The sequence below is a fragment of the Coenobita brevimanus genome, chromosome 1, assembly GCF_032717465.1.
Source record: "Coenobita brevimanus isolate Jiangsu-jjx chromosome 1, ASM3271746v2, whole genome shotgun sequence".
NCBI classification, from domain to species: Eukaryota; Metazoa; Arthropoda; class Malacostraca; order Decapoda; family Coenobitidae; genus Coenobita; species Coenobita brevimanus.
In genome coordinates, this window is record NC_136954.1 from 21,281,254 (window position 1) to 21,302,324 (window position 21,071).

Sequence of the window (21,071 nt, forward strand, 5' to 3'; positions counted from 1 at the left end):
TAATGAAGGCTTTATCACCCCCCCCCAGTTTGAAAATTTCCTCTAAGCGAACAAAAAGAAAGAAAAAAAAAAAAACGAGATAAGAATAAGCAAAAAGATAGTACGGCCCTTATTCTCGTGGGTTAAGAGAGCTTTCTAACACGTTTCCTAAGCGATTTATTTTGTTTATTACTCGTAGATCTTGTTATATAAAGCCATCCAGTATCGCCATACTCTGCCTAAATAACGCAGAGAAGGATATGAAGCACCCATATAAAAAATAAATCACTATGGAAGAGGTGTTAGGGAGCTTCCTTAACAGAAGAGAATATGAGCCCAGATTTGAGCCATGTCCTCGTGGAATTAGAAGGCTCCCAGTACTTCTTCATTATCATTTCAGTTTTGTATAGTCCATGTTACCCCTTTCAGTCCCATTACGTCTTTTTCATTTTATTCTTGCAGTTTCCATATTGCTTCATTCAGCTTTGGAGACACATTAGAATTCAAGTGATTGGATATAGCATTCATTTACCTTTTTACCTCATTCTTCATTCACCGTACATGTATTTGTACTTCATTCACTGTTATGGTGTATCTGTCTGTCTGTCACACACACACACACACACTGTTGTTCAGATAGTGATGAAAACAAAATAGCGCAAAAATGCACAAGATCAGCTGATCAGTTGTTTAGTCTGCGAATCTGTGCCAGGGAATGTACTGTAAGTAGAATCTGTGCTCTTAGTACTGCATGATGGCCTACTTTAGTAAAGAAAATTTGGAAAAGAAAAGGGATCAAGGTAGAAAGCAGGATGGGATGATTTCTACCAAGAACTGGTTGAAATGGAGACTTACAATAAACTGGTGAAACGAGTAAGCAGATTAGAGATAGCTTTTCAGAATGAAATTGATGAAATTATGAAACAGTTGCACTGGCAGAAGGAAGAAATAGAAAAATTAGGAAAAGAAGTCAACAAGAAGGACACAACAGTAGATGAGCTGACAGTAGAGGTGGGTTCACTTAGTAGGAAAATTAGAGAAATGGTAGGTACAGTAGTCAACCACGAGAGTATTATGGAAGAGTTCAGAAATGATACAGAGACAATTAGGCAAGCAAGCAATCTGATAGATTAGAGGAGTGATATTGAAGAGAAGATAACACAGGTGAATGAAGCGGTGCAAAGCTATAAAAATGATGTGGAAACCACTTATGCTGAAATGATGAAAGTAAAGAAAGACTTAGAAACAAGGGTGGAAGAAAAAAGGATTTAAAAGGAAGTGAAAAGAATAATCCAAAACAACCCTAAATTGGTCAGAGATTCATTAGATATCAACAAATCTATAGTAATCACTGGTATAGAAGAGCAAGAAATAAGAAACAAGATCTCGAGAGACAAAAAGGAGATGGCAAATGTAATGAGCATATTGAAGGAAGTATCAGAGGAAATCTGTAATAAAGACATAGGGGAACACAAAAGGCTAGGGAAATATGAGAGAAATAAGTCAAGGCCCCTAAAGGTAACCTTCCAGAGTGTAAACACTTTGGAGAAGATACTAAAAAATGCAAAGAAACTCATGGAAAAAGAGGATTTCAAAAATGTATGGATATAAAAAAGTCTAACTCAAGAAAAAGTTGGAATTACTAAAAGAGAAGAGGGAGGAAGCAAAAACAAAGGACGAGGGAAGATCAGAGGAGGAGAAGAATACATTTTTTTACAAAGTAATTGGATTGCAGGTTCGAAAGTGGTACATAAACAGGAGGGAATAAAAAGGAGGAAGGTATTAAAACAAAGTCATGACAAGTATGTAAATAAGATGATTAAGTTGATGTACTCAAATGTGGATGGAACCTTTCTAAATTATTAGAGATGAATAATTATATAAGGGAAAATGAACCACATATAATCACAAGGATATCAAATGACATCCTTAACTTAGAGAACTACAATATATGGAGAAGAGATAGGAACTTATAAAAAGGAGGAGGAATTATAATACTAACAGAAAAATCTAAAAGTCAAAGAAATAGAACTAGATATACCCTCACAAGTAGAACTGATTGCAGTAGAGATCAGTACATCTGAAGGGAAAGTAATGGTACAGTAGCCAATTTGTACATGCCACCCAGATCAAACACATGGGAAAGAGGCCAAAATGAGGATCTGGCAGAGAATACAATTCAGAGTTTAAGAGCATTACTACATAGAATGGAAGAGAAATCGGAAAAATTATACTAACTGAAGATTTTAATACAAATATAAATTGGAATATTCTAGATATAATAAGCCAAGAAAGCTGTTGGGACCAAAAGCTACCGGATCTCGTGCAGGAGTTTTCCTAACGCAACATGTAAGAGAAAACACCAGAAAAAGAGGACTCGATGCACCCTCAGTGCTAGATCTTATATTTACTAGGCAAGAAAACAATATTGACAATTTAATGCATCACCCTCCATTTGGCATAAGCGACCATGCAGTACTAAATTGCAACTTCAAGGCTGCATATGACATAGTTAACAGCAATGAAAGTTACAAAAAGAGCCTAAACTATAAAAGCGGAAACTATTGTGACCTAAAGAAGAACTTCTTAGAAATTGATTGGGAAAAGGAGCTTAGAGGACAAGATTTAAATGCTATATATAAAAAATTCTGTGAACTTCATGTTATGAAATAGGAGTCCAGAAGTATTGTACATTCCACTTCACAAAGAAGCGGAAGAGAAAATAAAGAAATGGTTCAATACAGAATGTAAAAAAAGAAAAAGAAAAAAGAGATTTGTTGTATCATAGATACAGAAGACACAATAGTGAGAGGACATATAACAACTATAAACAGACAAGAAACGATTATACAAGAATAAGGAGGGAAGCCCCAAAACAGTTTGAGGAGGGATATCATGCAAATGAAAGTAGTGATCAAACCGAAGCTATTTTACAGCTACATCAGAGCAAAACCAAAGTAAAAGATAGAGAAATACAATCCATTATGGATGAGCGGATCACCTACTTTATACACAAGAGAAAGATATTTGTGAAGCACTAAACAAGAATTTCCAGTCAGTTTTTACAGAAAAAAATAATTTTGAGAGGGATGATATGGAACAGGCATGCCCACACATGTTACCAAATATACTAATATCAGAAAAAGAATTACAGGAGGAGTTAAGTAAAATTAGACAAAGGAAGAGCAAATGGTCCTGATGAAATTTCATGCTGGGTGCTACATGTATGTGCAAAAGGAGTTAAGTAAAAACCATTATTATTAATTTTCAAGGAATTCATGGGACAAGGTAACCTACCTGATATTTGGAAGAAAGCAAACATTGTTCTTTTATTCAAGAAAGGAAATAGACAAAATCCACTGAACTACTGACCAAGTATCACTAACCAGTGATTGTATAGCAAGGTATTAGGAAAAAGCTGATAAGAAAAGCTTGGGTAAATCATCTAGAAAAGAACACAATTATCGCTATAACAGAAAGTACAGTTTGATTTCAGAAAAGGAAAATCATTTGTGTTACTAATCTGTTGAAAGGCTACTGTGATAGAGTAATATAAACATTACAGAAAAGAGAAGGATGGGTGGACAGTATCTATTTAGATTTTAAGAAAGCATTTGACGGAGTACCACACCAAAGGCTTTTATGGAAACTGTACCATCAGAAGGGAGGAATTCGAGGGCAAACTGTATTGTTTGGGACTGCAAGATTTTGTCAAAAAAGAGAGAAATGAGAACAGTACTAAGGGGGAAATTACACATCATGGAGAGAAGTGACAAGTGGAGTTCCACAGGGCTCGAGTGCTGGCACCAATCATGTTTTTAGTGAATATAAATGATATAGATAGCAACATTGGAAATGAAAACTATCTAAATATGTTTGCCGATGATGCAAAAATACAAAGGTCAATTACTAATACAGACGCTTGTAAAGAGCTACAAGAAAGAATTAAATAAACTTCATGAGTGGAGCAATACATGGCAAATGGAAATCAATATGGACAAGTGTCATGTAATCAAGTTGTGGTAAAAAGTGGAAAGAAGACCTGATTGGGATTATAAGTTAGGAAATAAAACCCTACACACATCAGAAGAGAGAAGGACCTACTATCCATTTCGGAGGCGGAGTTGCGCTGTTTATCGCAAATATCTCCTAAACGAATCGTTGGATCAGTATGTTATTTCAACACACTACTTTTGACATCCGGGCCTAATTTATGACCCTTAAACCATATTGCTATTTATGTTATGTGAGGAGTTTACTCGTGAAAAATAACAGAAAGTCGACTAGTCATGTTGACGCATTCGAAGGAAAGTGTTGCCCCCCCAACACCCTCCCAAACTATTCCTTAACTACCCCTACTTCTCCCCCTTCTCGTCCTCGTTATCCCTCCTATTCTCCCCGAGCTCCTCGCCTCCTTCATCACTCTTGTGTCCCTCTCTCATTATCCCAGCACTGTATTATAATGTAAGAATGTTATGTAGTTGTAGACGTATTGATATGATTATTTGCAATGGATGCAAGTCGTATTTCGCGTAGAAAGTACTGTACATCAGGATGATTACGTACATGTAATAGAAGCTATGCCTATATGTTTGCAGTGTTTATGGTCAACCATTGAAATTCACGAACTACAAATTGTATCACTTGTATCACTTGTTTTATTGGGTTGCCCAAAAACAAAATTGACTTCATAATTTTGGTAACCGTATATACATCGGTAATGATACGGCCATAACAACGTAATTAGCCAATGATTTTATGGTCGTTTGACCCACTCTGGTTTTCATGGCCACACACAACAGTAGGTAACTGTGTTAAATAATATTACTAATGTATGGTAAGTATATACATACTGTCATATTCAAATATTATGTATGCAATTAGAATGAAAAAAGAAAACGGAAGTGCAAAGATGGGAGAGGGATGGTGTGACTGGGAGTGAAGAGGGAAACGGGGAGGGGGTGAACGCGATACTGGGGGGTAGGGAAGGAATGGTCAGAGGGTTGTTCAGGGTGTTAGTGGAGGAGCTACCCCACACAGTCGCACTCGTCCGATTTTGTATAACACCTTAGATTTGATGACTGGATTAGGCTTAATATCCTTCAGTAAACTCCTAATGTAACATATGTAGCAGTATGGTTTAAGGGTCATAAATTAGGACCGGATGTCAAATGTACTGTGTTGAAATATCATACTGATCCAACGATTCGCTTACGAGATATTTGCGAAAAACAGCGCAACTCCGCCTCTGAAATGGATAGTAGGGTGATTATTAATAATAGACTATCTCCGGCTGACCACATCAGTGAGAAGGTACGGAACATGTATACACTGCTTGCAAATATGAGAATAGCATTCACATACATAAATGAAGACATGCTAAGAATGATAATATCATTCATCAGATCAACCCTGTAGTAGTCTGGAGTCCCCACCTCAAAAAACAAATAGATAAGATTGAAAAAGTTCAAAGGGCGGCTACAAGATGGGTACCAAGCCTAAAGGATCTAAGCTACGAAGAAAGACTAGAAAAACTGAATCTGCCTACGCTACAGGAGAGAAGGAAAAGAGGAGACATGATTATGATATATAAATGCATATCAAGGAAGGAGAAAATAGACATAAATGAGTACATAACCTATGGGGATACATCAGCAAGAGGACACTGCAAAAGACTGCATAAAAAGAGAGGTGATAAAGACGTAAGGAAATTTAGTTTCCCAAATAGAGCAATTGATCAGTGGACTGCACTACCGAATGAAATAGTGTGTGCCAAAACAATTAATACATTTATGGATTTATACGATGCATATGGTTTAAGACACGGGACAGTACGAGCCTGAATCATTCCTGTAAAGATACAAATAAGTAAGAACACACACCGAGCAAAGCAGTACCCATCTTTCTCCCAATGGTTAATTACTTCACACCGACACAACCAGATGTTATTTATAGCTTTCTGTAGCCCCATCACCTGGAGAAAAAAGGCTGAAGAAAAAATATGTCGTTGGAATGAAGGGACCACTCGATGTTTACTATACTCTGTTTTTTTTACTGAGGCGAAGATGCACTTGACAGATTGATGATGATTGGCTGAATGTAACGTGTCCAAAAAATATTTGCTAACCCAAAATTCCCCCTCAGATATTTGTTGTCAGTTAATAATGCTAGATTATGAAGTAATGTTGCGTTCAGCCAATAATTACCAGTCTGTCAAGTGCATCTTCGCCTCGATTAAAAAAAACTGAGTATAGGATTTCTCTAAGCATGCCCTCCATCCCTTCAACCTGAGGACCTCACTTCTCTTATTCTTGTAATTTTCTAACGATTATTATATTTTAGGATGGGCTGTCAGAAGTAAAGGGGTTAGTTAAGTCCTTCAGTAACTCCGTCCTTACTATCTTGTATGTAAAATCGTCCAGTAGCAGCAGGAATAAAGTGAAAAACACGTCCTTGGCCTGACAAGAAAACCCTTTGACTTCTCTCAGTTCAGTGAAAATCGTCTGATGTTAGTATGGATGAAATAACAAATTCGTGCATAGAAAAACATATAATTGGGATCATTTTTAACGTTCCAGTTGTGTCATGGTTGGGACAATTTTAGTGCTCTGTATCAGCTAAAGCCAGACACATATGGCCTCACATACAGCATGAATCTATTGTGTTAAAAGGTTAATCTGTTTATTAATTATGTCGCTGATTATGAGTTGTGTCATAATGCTGAGCTTGTGTGATGATCCAGCGAACAGTGTCAGCGGGGAGGAGGGGGGGAGGGGAGGGGGACAGGGGGAAAGGGAAGGAAGCAGGAAGAGCGGGTGTGGGGAGAGAGAGGGGTAGGAAAAAGGGAGGGCGAGAGGCAGGGATGGAGAGATGTAGGAGGGAGGGAGAAATAGGTTGGGAAGAGGCAGGAGACAGGCAGAAATGGGCGTGGGAGAGGCAGGGGACGGACAGAAGCCAGGGTTGGGGATGGAGGAAGAGACAGAGGAAGGGCCGGATGAGGCAAATGGGAAGGGGCAGAGGGGAAAGAGGCAGGGGTAGGGGAGGAAAGAGTAAGGGGGAGGGAAGAAAAAGGAAGTATGGGGGGAAGAGGAAAGGGGGGAGGGAAATAGACAGGGAGAATGAGGCAGGGGAGAAGTATGAAGGGGTCAGGGAACGAAGAAGCAGGGATAGGGGAAGGGGGGGAAGGTGGAGGTGGAGAGGGAAGCAGTACGGGAGAGGGACGGGAGATGCAGGGGTTTAAAGGCAGATTTAACATTATAGGATTTGTCGCTGCGGATATGAATACTGATGAGTTTCCATTTACCAAATCCCCGCAGCCTACAGCCTCTATGTTGTTTGACACTTCGTCCTAATTCGCCCTTGGTTAGCATGACAGAAGGTTAATTCTGGTTGTCACTCACTCTCTTTGTTTTTAAAAGATCGGATCATGCAGTGGATCACATAAAGACTAATATGATGATAGTTATTGACAGTAAAAAACAAAATCATTTTCCCAACTTTATCTCAGCACCATTTTGTACTGGCGAAGCATAGCCCAAGATCAGGATTGAGATTCAAGAAGAAACTTACGATGAAATACTTCTCTTAATCCAGGTGTGTTTTTGCGGGAAACGCAGCGGGATATTGAACTTCCAGGATTGTCCTTCCTTCTACAAACAAACACATCCTAGTTACGAGAGGAAAGATATATGGAGGTTCATTTTCTTCATTTTCTTTTCTTGTCTTTCATTTTCTTTTTTCTTCCTCTTCTTCTTCTTCTTCTTCTTCTTCTTATTATTATTATTATTATTATTATTATTCAGTAACAAGGTCAGTGCCGAAACTTAAGTTTTCATGTCTTCCTACAAATAAAAACAGATACGAGAGGGTGCTGATCGTAATGTTATGAATAATTTGGCTTTGGAAATAAGACTCTCTTAGACTTATTTTGCCCGTAACAACTTGGTAGCTTCTTCAATGTACTGAAGCCAACGGTGACGGAGTAGTACATAAATACATCAACACCCTTGCCATAGCGATGCCTTTTTTTTTTTTTTTTTACCTAATTTATACTGGTCCTAAAAGACGATTCTGTTTACCTGAGGAGAGTTGCAGGTAGTGAAGGGGTTAGTGTATATATTTTTAACACATTTGGCTCGAAATTTTTGCTACAGAGAAGAGTCAGATTGTATGGAGGTAACGAGAATGAAGCAAACAGGGCTCGTATTCTCGTAGGTTGAGGAAGCTCCTAACCCATTTCCCTAACTGATTTAATTTATAACACCGGTTGAGGAAGCTCCCTAACACATTTTTCTAAGCGATTTAATTTATTTCACCATACTGTCCTATTCCGTTTTATATAAATCTCTCCAATGTCGCCATACTCTGCATAAACAACGTATAGAGGGATATTAACCAGCCATATCCAAAAATGAATCCCTAAGGAGGAGGTGTTAGGGAGCTTCTTTAATCGACTAGAGTAGGAGCCAAGGACGTCGCTGCATTGAAAGAATTAATGACAGAACAGAAATAACATGAAGTATGTTGTTAGAGAGAGAGAGAGAGAAAGCAGCACTTGACCCAGCAGTGATAAGGTCGTGGACAAGTAATGGTTAGGGAATTAGTAATAAGCCCTTGTCTATCAGGGTGTGTAAATGCGTGTCAAGTGTGGTGTTAGTGTGTGTCAAGTGTGGTGTTAGTGTGTGTCAAGTGTGGTGTCAGTGCGTGTCAAGTGTGGTGTCAATGCGTGTCAAGTGTCGTGTCAATGCGTGTCAAGTATGGAGGTGCCTTCTGTCTGGCCTTCTGTGTTGCTGTGTTCATATGTAGTCATTATTAACACCTTAATCCCATTAGTTTACTGTTTAATTTAGTTCAAGGCGGTTTTTTTGAGGTGTAAGATTCTCAAACATTTACGGTCAGTTCCTTACTTAATATTTGTTTTTGTAGGATGAACTTGAGACTTGAGAAGGTTCTACTCTCTTTTTTCCTGTTCCATCCTGTAAAGTAGATTAAATAACTCACGATAATTTTCTTCGTAAATCTTTTATTCCCAAGAACATCAGGAAATGCAGGAATAATGTGCACTCTCCTCCATCCTGCGAAATAAAACATACACACGACAGAAGATGCATCGTAAGTTTGTTCGTAAGTTATTTTGTTTATTCCGGGCAACTGTGTCGATGTGAGAGCGATAAAAATATACTGAGAATGTTAAGGTGTAATATATAAAGTAAAACGCTTCGGAAGAGGTGTTACTGACCCTTCTGTCCCTCTTTCACTGTGACTTTCAGTTCAGTGACTTTTTTATTATATTTGTTCAGTCTCCAAACTATTTAATTCACCAAGCATGTTCTATTTTAATTCTTGCCTCTGCCAGACGATTTTATTTGTACCTCCTCATCGACGACGCTCTTCTCTATTTCATGCTTGGTATTTACAGAGATGATTAATAATATCGTTATCATCATCATCACCATAATCATCATTTGTCTCATTCTCATCATCATCATCTTTTTCCTCCTCTTCTTCCTCCTCCTCCTCCTCCTCCTCTTCCTCCTCCTCCTCCTCCTTCTCCTCCTCCTCCTCCTCCTCCTCCTCCTCCTCCTCCTCCTCCTCCTCCTCCACCTCCTTCTCCTCCTCCTCCTCCTCCTCATCATCATCATCATCATCCTTATCCTCATTATCATCATCATCATCATCTTCCTCCTTCTCCTTCTCCTCCTCCTCCTCATCATCATCATCATCATCATTCTTATCCTAATCATCATTCTTATCATCATCATTATTCTCTTCCTCCTCCTCCTCCTCCTCCTCATCATCATCATCATCATCATCATCATCATCGTCGTCCTCATCATCCCAGCAATCTCCACTCTGATGTAATTGTTATAGGTTTTCACTAATAACTTTGCCCCAAATTTTGTCCTTCTGTGGTTTATGTCACGTAGGTCAGTGGCATAAAAAGACAGTACTATGGCTCAACATCCTTCCCATAGCACTTCTTCGTTACTAGCGCCATAATTCTAGTCTTAATTTCTTGTTATCCTTCAGCATTAATGATGGAGGGATGGCGATATCAGGCCAAGTTAGAGTAAAACAAAAATAGTTAGTCAGGTCCATCACAGTAAATTAAGCACTTCAGTACGCTAACACCTCAGACTATTATAACACAGTCCCTGTCTCATTGTTGGAACTAAAAAAAAAAAGAGAGAGAGAGAGAAGGGGTCCCTAGTCCTCTTGGGGCTAAGATAAGAATGAATGTGTGTGTGTGGATGAGTAAATTGGGAGTGTGTCGTCCTGTCTCGGCTACCTCCCGTTCTTTGGGGGAAGCAGAGTAGGTACAGATGGATAGATTATAACACAGAGATGATTAGGTGAGATTAGGAGAATCTCTAGGAGTGAAGGCGTTAATGAAGGCTATATCCAACCCCTCCAGTTTAAGAAATTGTCCAAGATATCAGCGTCCTACTTCCCTCGATGGCATTCACTGATCAAACACCTTCCGTCACCACTTGAGGATCGAACCATCGCCACGTCGCCTTTCCCACTGGGGCATTCTAACCCCTAGACCAGCAGGCGTAATTGTGCTATACTTTTGCCACCTCAGGACGATTTTGGTCAGCTGTAGGGAGACATCTTGTAACTGGTTTCTGTGTTCCATCTTCCAAAACCCAGGATGAACATCCTATATACATTATTCACAATACTCCCTTTACTCTAACTTGTCCATCTTGAATGCTGAGTTGTAGCAATAGACTGGCACAGTAATATGGTGCTAGTCACGAAGAAGTGTTATAGGAAGGATGTAGAGCCACAATATAATCTTACTTTGCCCATTCAGCCACGTGATACAGACTCCAAAACAATGAAAATCTGGGCCAAGCTGAAGTGAAATGAGTATAATTCTGCTACCGTCAGACGGTTTTGTTCATATTGTGTGAGCTCACAGTGAAAGTGATAGTAGTAATCATCATCAACGACTTCACTACAAGATGTCTTTCCAGAGATGAAAAAACCCAGCTGCCATGTGTAGTACCTTTTTTATATCAACATAGGTTTCCTCAACAGCATACGGGTCAGTAATACCGTGACGTCTATCAACACAATGTCTGAGGAATTCTTAACACTGAGGCTCCTATGACTTATTCTTAGCTGAGTAAAATCGTCGGGTATTAAGTGGAAAATAGTACCAAAGTTGTTTTGACATTGTACTGAAGGAATCCACTTGACATTGTTTGTGTGGCCGATTGAACAGGGAATATCCGTAGACAAGGGCAGGGGAGGCTGATGTGTCGTGGGAGATGGGGTCGTTTCTGAATATGAATACTAATGCACAGAGGGTCTTTGTCGAGGGCATTTCCTTCAGGATCGTGTGTTGGGAAATAGGTAGGTGGATAGGGAATAGAGAGTAGAATGTAAACTGGGTTGAAAGAGGCGTAAAAAGTGTGTGTGTGTGTGTGTGTGTGTGTGTGTGTGTGTGTGTGTTATATCAATGCTCAATCAAGTACTCGAAAACCGAAAAAAACAATGTTGCTCGTATTTCTATTTCGAATATAGAGATTAAAGGTGATGGTAGCATGTTTTAAGCTTTAGAATGGGGAAGGTTCAGCCTGTACACACAGACAAACACTGACACAAGCGCACGCACACCCTCATTCACATAGACACACACACCTGGTGGTGCGGTTGACAGAGCACTCGACTCCCAATCCAAGTGACCCGAGTTCATCCAGTCCCACTCAGGCCGTGCTGCCAGCGTGGGTGGGGTAAGCTGTCACCTTTCATCTGCAGCTCAAGGTATGCAGTGGTGGATGACCAGCAGGGGTTCGAAACTCATTGGGGTAAATATTAGGCGGTCTGGCCCCTTGTGCCTACGCTTCACTCCAACCTGGGTGAGGCTTGGTAGTGTGTCAGCACCCCTCAGAAGCAGCCAGGGCCAACATGTTGACCTCCTTAGGGTAAGATAATAGATTAAAGACCCGTGTATTTTTAGCCACTGGCTGCGATGAATAAATAAACCGAAAATTATTAGTTTTTATTATAATTATTATTAAATATATTATAATACACACACACACACACACACACACACACACACACACACACACACACACACACACACACACACACACACACACACACCATGGATTCTGCTGGTGCCGGTATTCCACTTATAATTTCCGCCTCCTCATTAACTGACCGGAAAATACTGAGGCTCATCACCGCTTGACCATAAATCGAGAGAAAAAATATTAATGAACGCGCCACTGAGAGCTGCACCCTCTCTCTCTCTCTCTCTCTCTCTCTCTCTCAGACTACTATATTCAGTTGAGAGTAGTTCCTTAGACTCTTGGATAGGATTCTAAAACATTTCCAAGCTCGATTCCCTGCCGTAACTTGGATGTTTTTTTTAATAGGAAGAACTAAACAAGGGAATATTTTGCACTCCTTTCCTTGATCATCTTGCAGAAAACAGATTTAAACCAGCTGTAATTTTCGTCTCGTTACTAAGATGTAAAGTTAGAACATGACCGAGTGGAAGATTCGACCGCCTCCTTCCCTTTCCTGTATATCAACACCTGAGTCACGATAGGTAATGGGTCTTATGTGCGTTTGCGTGTCCCGGTCCAGAGTTATAATTCTGGCATCATTTACCCTGTCATACTCGGGGAAACTCTAGTATTTTATTACAGACAACGTCATGTATTATAGCTGAGAATGTTTTATAGGAACCTGAGTGCCAATCCACCAATACAATTACCTCTTTTAACCCTTGCTAACTCTAAGTGATTTTATTCAACTTAATGGTGAGGGCTGGTATTGAAAGAGGGATGTGAAGATTATAAAACGTAATCTCCAATGCGGTAAAATATCTAAGATGAGTACAATTATCCAGTGACATCAAGAACTAAATGGAAGAGACGTCAAGGACAGTGAAAGGATTAAGTCTTTTAGTGCACTGTTATTTCAGCTTATTCTTGTTTCCCACAGCTAACACTGCTCAGCTTAAGAGATTTTTTAAACTGGAGAGATTATATTTAGCTACTACTTTAATCCTTCAACAGCGATGGGTCTCCTTTGGGTTGAATAAACTTGTGTACAGACAGCAAGATTGATGTAAGAACTACAGGTCTTTTACACTAACCTGGACCCAGATTTTCGTCCTTTTGTTACTTATGTCACATACCTCATTAGCAGAAAATGACAATGCAGTGCCCTTACATTTTTCCCTAGCACTTTTTCATAACTAACATCGTATTCTAATATTAATCTGATGCAACGATTAAGCACTCAAAATGGAGAGATGGCAATTTTACGCCAAGTTAGAGTAAAAGCAGCATAGTACAGACAAGTATGATGGATACCGACATACTAGCTGTGTGTTGCTCTGCTGGGATGCCGAACGCCTTGTCCCGTGTGATCCTTGCCGTGTACAGTGAGGTTCTTTGTTCTGCCCTTATTTCAGGTTTTGCAGCCACTCTTATAGACTATCTGATCCTTTTACCGAGGGATAATGAGGCCTATTTTATTTCTTTGTTTTATATATAAATATATATATATATATATATATATATATATATATATATATATATATATATATGACTATCTGGCACTTCATACCGCTCATTTGCTCATTTCTACTTACCAAACCACCCTACCTGCTTACCTTCCTACTTATCGACCCTCCCTTTCATCCCACCTACCTAACTACTGCCCTGCCTACTTCCCCACTACCTTCTTTCCTGCCTACTTTCCCACCTACCTTCTTTCCTGCCTACTTTCCCACCTACTTCCTTTCCTAATTCCCATGTCTCCCAATATATAGTCCTTTCATTCTGTCTTCCTTCCTACCTTCAGATCAACTTACCTAGCTTCTTACCCATCTGCCTTCCTGTCTCTCTCTGCTGATCTCCCTGCTTCCATGTCAACCTTATTGCTTACCCACCTACCTCCCTCCCTACTTGCGATCCTGCCTACCTGCCTTCCTACCTGCCTCACTGTCTGTCTCCACCACTTAATAAGGTAGCGACACAGGCACGTTTTTTTTTTTTTCATTTGCCAGTATGCAGTATGATGTATCAAAATTGTTACTGAATTTTGATTGCCCTTTCCCATGATGCCAATTATCTGCTTGTACTCCTATAAATAAATACGTTTACAACACCTAACCACCACAACAGTTCACCAAGCTACACACCCTCACCATCATGCTTCACCGCCACTGTTAGCCTTCACCACCACAATACACCTTCACCGCCAGTCTCACCACTACCATTTCACCATCACTATCACCACCACACCTTCACTTGTGGTATAACAACCACAATACACTTTCACCATCACTGTCACCACCACAATACACCTTCACCGCCATTGTATCACCACCACAATACATCTTCACCATCACTGTATCACCACCACAGTACACCTTTACCATCACTGCATCACCACCAAGTACACCTTCACTACTACTGTATCACCACCACATACACCTTCACCACCACAATACACCTTCACCATCACTATATCACCACCACAATACTTCATCACCCTCATTACATCCACAGTTCACCACTACATAATTCTCACCACCACTGTATCACCACAGTACACCACAGTTCGCCGCCCTCCATTCCACTCCACACCAATTTTCTCTGCACTCCTATACCCTACACTAACTTCCCCTAACTCGGCCTAACTCCACCTAACTGCCCAAGCTTACTTACGACCCTTCTGAACCCCTACCAGATGCACTCAGGATCCACCCCCACTCCGTTTTCTTTCGATAGTTGATTTTGTATAACTCATCCACTCACTTTATGTAGTGCTCCCTACTTCTTCCTTCACTTTATCATTTTTTTCCTGTGTCTTTCCTTCTCCATTCATACTTATCCCATTTTTCCTGTCACTTTTTATTACTTTTCTTTCCTTTTCAGGTGGCTTAACAGTGAATGACAGGCCTAATGGTTTCCTGTAAATCAGGAAACCATCACAAAGCTGGGTGGTAATCATATAACCATTCCACATGTGCTCCCTACGTGTCAGGAATCGGTTGGCGGTGGGTTAGTGCCCCTCCTCGTAAAATAACTAAGTCGGAGACAAACGGCCACCCCTTGCGGGATTATAGCATCTGGCTGTAGATAGATAGGTGGATTAGTATTGTTTGTTTTCTTTTTTGAAGATCTTTTATGTACGGTCTATTTACAGTTACGGAAGAATACGACACACATTAAAGTTCTGCGTTCTCCTCTCTTTGTCTTCCCTGCTGAAGTATGTATAACCCACGATTAACATTTCTCTCAGGCAAGTTTTGTTTATGTTGTAGGAGCAGAGGCATGGGAAGACTTTACAGTATCCTTTGTCCTTCCTGGAATAAAAATCAGTCACCCATAGGACAAACAAGTGACCGTAACTCCGTGGCTCAGGACCCTTGGTGAGTGTCCAGGGTTCGTTATATGAGGTGTAGTGAGCGTCAGTGGGTCGTAATTTTGCTATATCGGACCCGGGCAGAGGGCGTTTAGTCATCCTGGTTTAGTCATGGGTGGTATCATGTTAGCCCTGTGCACGCCTCCCGCTCTCTCCCCCTTTCCAACACCTCCTTCCCCCTTTCCAACACCCCTTCCCCCTTTCAAACCCCTTCTCCTCCCTTTCCAATCCCCCTCCCTTCCCCTCCCTCCCCATCAGCATCTGCCTCCTCCTCCTCCCTTTCATCATCTCCCTGCCCCTCTCCCACCCTTTCAACATCCACGTATCCCCCTCTCCACTGTATACACCTCACATCTCCTCCTCTTCCCATTTCAACACTCCCTCCCTCTCCCCTATAACAATAAACCTGTCCCCTCCCCAGTTTAAACACATTCCTCCCTCTCCCTCTCTCCCTTCTCAGTACCTCCCTACCCTCTCCTCTTCCCTCTCAACACCTCCCTCTCCTTCCTCCTCTCCCCTCCCAACACCTCCCTCCTCTCCCCCTTAAAACACCCCTCTCCTTCTTTCAGCAGCTACTTCCTCCCCTTCCCCTTTCAACGCTCCATCACCCTCCTTCTTTCAACACCCCCTTCCCATACCGACGGGAGACAGGAGTTAAACAGATGAGAGGAGGTATATGCAGTCTCGGACAAAAATATCAATTCTCTTCCTTGGGATAAACTTTACTATCATCATCCCTGCCGTAATTCACCCACCTGAGAGATAGTGTGGGGAAGCATACAGAATCGAAACGAAATGAGCCACGTAGTCATTCACACATCATTTATTCTTACGGAGCCCTGGCACTTCCACTCTGACAAAACAAGTTGCATATTTATTTTTCAAAGTTGATCTTCGTACATACGCTCATGAATAATTGTAAAATCAACAATGAGAAAGGGAGAAAAGAAATAACTAGTGTTTAAAATTTGCATTCTTTGTGGGATAGCACGGCTTCGTAACACTTCTTCATTAGCGACTTGTTTAGGCCACTCCTCCATAGCATTCTCCTGTATGTTATTTTTAGATTAAATAACAACATAGCTTACATCAATGACAAACGAAGAGGTATGATGATGTTGTTGTTGTTGTTGCTAATGTTGTTGTGGCCCCAGGCTTATGTCAGCGTGAACCCAGTGGCGTACAGACTGAAACTGGCCTTATCCTGCAGTTCATCATCCTTTTGGGGTGGAGCTGAGAGACGTTTGGATAAGTGTGGGGGACGTTTGGATAAGTGGCCAGTAGAGTCACATGTTTATATTGATGCCACCACGTACAGGCGCCCCTCCCCAGCACGAAATACAGGTGTGGTGAAATGCGATGAAGCAATCGCTATGGAACAGGTGCCACGGAATTACCGAAGCTGCTTAGTAAACGATCCCAATTCGTCCCCCCCCCCCCGCAGTAATCCAGATCTTGCAGGGAAAGTTTTTTATTTTTGTTTTTTTTATTGTATTATTCTTTCGTAGATATTTCAATTCACATCAGACAATGACCTCTCTCTCTCTATGTCTCTCTCTCTCTATCTCTCAAATACTTAACACTTTATTTGTCTAGAATTTCCAAAAACACTTTCCCTTCCACAACCGGAGACTATCTTAAAGCAATTTCAGGTAGCGCTTCTCCCCGCCGCATCTATCCTCACTCCGACAGATTACCCCGGCCAGGAGGCGAACCACTTACCCACCAAGCCACGTTGCCACCATTTAAACTGTGCTCAGGCCGTCACTCAGAAGTAAAGCCGAGGATCCTGACTCAGTACGCTCAGCACCCACCAACTCTATATACTGCTCCTGATGGCGCTAACCACACACAGTTCGCCGCTGGATATATGCCGCAGGTAGCTACATTGCAGGCAAATCTGCGTAATTTTTGGCTGGCATTTTTACTTGCGATTTCACAAGCAAGGTATATGAGAGGGCAGCTTCCTCTTTTGCTGTTGGTTCTGTTGCTGATGTTGTTGGTGGAAAAATGTTTGATATATCCCATCGTTCATTCTGGTTAAGTTCAGTTCCATATTCACATGTTGTATTGCCTTGCCAGCTAATCCAGCCCATTTCTCTCCACCCACACCACCCAAAAATTTCTCCCACTCACCCACACTGGAGACACCTGTTCCCATCCCATCGTGGCCGGTCGTCCACCACCACCCCAACTTATCCTGTCCACTCCTCTCCTCCCACCCACCCAGTCCTGAAGACCTAAATCCACATGTCAACTACATCACCGTCATGGCTGATTTTCTGCACACTCCCTAATAGATATGGCCAGATGCGACCTATATTGACCTTGTTTCTAATCGCCACAGTTCCTTGCATTGCACAAATAGAAGAACTACAGCATAAGCATATTTAGAAAAGCTGTTTCTTTGGAATATACTCGTACTAGAAGGTCCAGGCCCAACCGAAATTTTTGTATCTTCCAATACACAGCTTTTCCAGCGGTGGGTACAACTCTGTCATTTTTGTTGACCATAATATCATGCCAACCCATCTCGCCCACTGCTTTCCATCTAGTCAATCCATTGCTGATATGATGTATTTTATATCGTAACAAAGACTGTTTTCACTGCAAGCCGGTATGCATCCTAAATTCGTTGTGGCCCACCAACCATTCCCAGCACACCTCGCCCACTCGTCTACCCCCAACCTTCCCAAGATCTTATTCTCATCTACTTTGAATACTTTCTGATGCTGGTTTCTTAGCTTTTTTAATTGTATATTTCATTTCATTTCTTTCTTCTGTGCTTGTACAGGTTTCTGAATGCGCACACAGTCACATTCACTATGTTGTACATTGTAATATACGGTTTGAACCTCTCCTTATCTTGCAAAAAACAATAGCATCTCAAAACATTGCAATATGCGTATCCAACGCTGTACTCTTAGATTATAATTCTTAACGTACTTGCATGGCCAAGTCAAAGATCTAATTTTTAAAAATCTACATTCAGACAGCCAAATAAATAAATTGTGAGTGAGAACTTATTAAAAAAAATGTACATATCTCATTGAGGAGGAAGTTACAGCAACTCATATCATTAATGTATGTGTACAACAAATTGAAGGACAGTTACAAGTTAATAGTAATAGAGTTGGCATTCTCATAGGCAACGACATATATATATATATATATATATATATATATATATATATATATATATATATATATATGTTACGGAACAGAGAAATATAATGTACACTTTAAGTGAGAATACGAAGAGTCACTACTGTCCCGTAAAGTTCCAGGTTCAAAACAGAGAGTTAGGTAAAATTACAAGTTAAAGTTTAATGCTTAAACTAACAACAAAACATTCAGGACTCATAAGGATAATGTAATGGCAAAAACGGGTTAAATATATGGTTAACTGCAATAGCCTCTATTAACACGAAATTAGCAAGAGTAAATTTATCTAAGTCAGCCCTGATAAAATTATATACCAGATAATACTCAGTGAATGCCAGATAAATTATTACAGATACAAACTATTATAAAAAATGACTGACAAAGAACCCTACATAAATTACAAACTTCACTAGGCCTACAAATTAAACTTATGCCATACAGCACAAGAACAAAATGCAACAACGGTTATACTCAAATTACACACAGCTGCTAGATGTTGGAGATTTCTTGAGCACTCACAATAATAATAACTGTACAGGGGAGGACAGAGATGTGAACAAAATGAGGAGCAGATCTAAGTGGCCATGATGCAGAGACTGAGCTCATTATATAGGGGCCAGGAGAGCTTGATACAACTTGTAAGAAGGACGCGCAAATGAAGCCATGGGGACAAAGAGTTGACAATCCCGCACTCGGCAACAGAAATGATGACTTACTCTACTATAACGGTAGAAGGGGGGAACTGAGGCAGAACACGCTCGTGATCAAACATGCAGCATACTGTGCGTTAAAATTACACAAAGGATGATGAAATCATAGGCTATGTAACAATATATATATATATATATATATATATACCAACGGCCATGCCACGTTGAGTACACCGCTTCCCGTTCGATCAGCGAAGTTAAGCAACGTTGGGTCTGGTTAGTACTTGGATGGGTGACCGCCTGGGAACACCAGATGCTGTTGGCATCCCTACGTGTCAAGTGGGGTTGGTGGAGGATTAGTGCCCCTCCCTGTAAAACAATTAAGTCTAAGCCCTTGACCACCCCGTTTGGGATACATGGCGTCTGGCAATGGATGGATGTATATATATATATATATATATATATATATATATATATATATGTCGGGCTTGCAACGATCATGTACTTGCCGTCCACCCAAATACCGCTGCTCCTGACGTCATCTCCACCTCTTACTCACACGGCCCCTTCAGACCGAGGCCTGGGTCAAGTGGGAGTAGAGGGGGAGAGGAGGAAGGCGGAGAAAGGAGGAGTAGGGAAGAAGACGGATGTGGGGCAGACGAATATGGAGCGAGGGACGATAGGAGAATGGGTCGTGAACGCCAGAAGTACCTGAAAGCAGCATATAGAACGCTACGACGTAAGCATGGTGCTGAGGTTTTGGCACGTGCCCAGCAGGAGTGGAAAAGAGCACAGGGAGCTGGGGGACAGCGAGGGCTGGAGAGAATTGCGGAGGAAGGGGAAGATGAAGTACAAGAATAAACGAAGTGAATAAAGGAGTGATGAGAAAAGGAGGGTGACTACGTAAGGAGGGTGGCTAGGTGGGAAAAACACCCAAGATGCACATTAATCATAGCTCTCGAGGATCCAGGGGTCAGAGGCTAATGTACCGGTACTCGAGGTACCCTGGGGGGTCCCGGGGGTGGTAGTCATCTGTGAATCCTCACTCATAATGGTGTGCCAGTGCGTAAGAACAAGGGTGTATGCAGGATGTATACAGGATGGAGTATGGTGTATTAGTGACTCGGTGTGTATGAGAGGTGTTTATAAGCACGCTTATGAGAGAGATGGGGCTAGAGAAGGTTTGGCAGTCAGACAGGATTGTCTTGTGTTCAGCTGGGACAGACGGCCAGAACAGCCACGACCATGGGCTTCGCGGTACTGGTGAGTAGAAGTAGTGAAGAATAGTCTTGCGGGAAAGTAATGCAAGGTATATAAGTGCCGTTAGAGTAAAGTAAAGTACCGGCAGTCTTTACTCGGGAAAACCAGCAATATTATTTGACGCGTTGTTCCAGGTCGTGGCGAATATTAATTAAGTAGTAGAGTTAACTTAGAGTAAGAACTATAACGTTTAAGTGAACCTCTGTCACTCATGGATGGACGTCTAGTCTTTAATAAGTAGACTGAAGCCTTATATGGCTATCAAGTCAAGTACTTACTTGCTGTCAAGTCGTAAATAGGTGATTGAAATTTCCCTTGTGTCGAGATGAAACTCGGGATAGTAAGTTAATGTTATAACTGTGTAATTTGTTCTGAAGTAGTGTAAACACTTTGTAGCAGATTGTTAAAAAAGTAAAGTAAAATTTTTTTCTGTGTTTTGTAACCTTAGTGTGGAACTGTTAATTTGGGAAGTCAGGGAGGGAGTCTGGGGCAGAAAGGGGTATTTAATATCTTGTTGCCCTAACCTACGAGGTTACAGGTCCCTTCTGGGCTTGTCTCCACACTCTCCGCTTCTACTGCCACACGCTACCAATACTCATTAGTGGCAGCCAT

General features: G+C 41.1%; 1 non-coding gene across 1 annotated transcript; it reads left to right on the forward strand.

The window, feature by feature from the left end:
* The first annotated feature begins 19,405 nt into the window (after positions 1-19,405).
* LOC145390235 (5S ribosomal RNA) lies at positions 19,406-19,524 on the forward strand. The gene has a single exon (XR_013895598.1). It is a non-coding gene; the product is annotated as a 5S ribosomal RNA (ribosomal RNA).
* Positions 19,525-21,071: the final 1,547 nt, after the last annotated feature.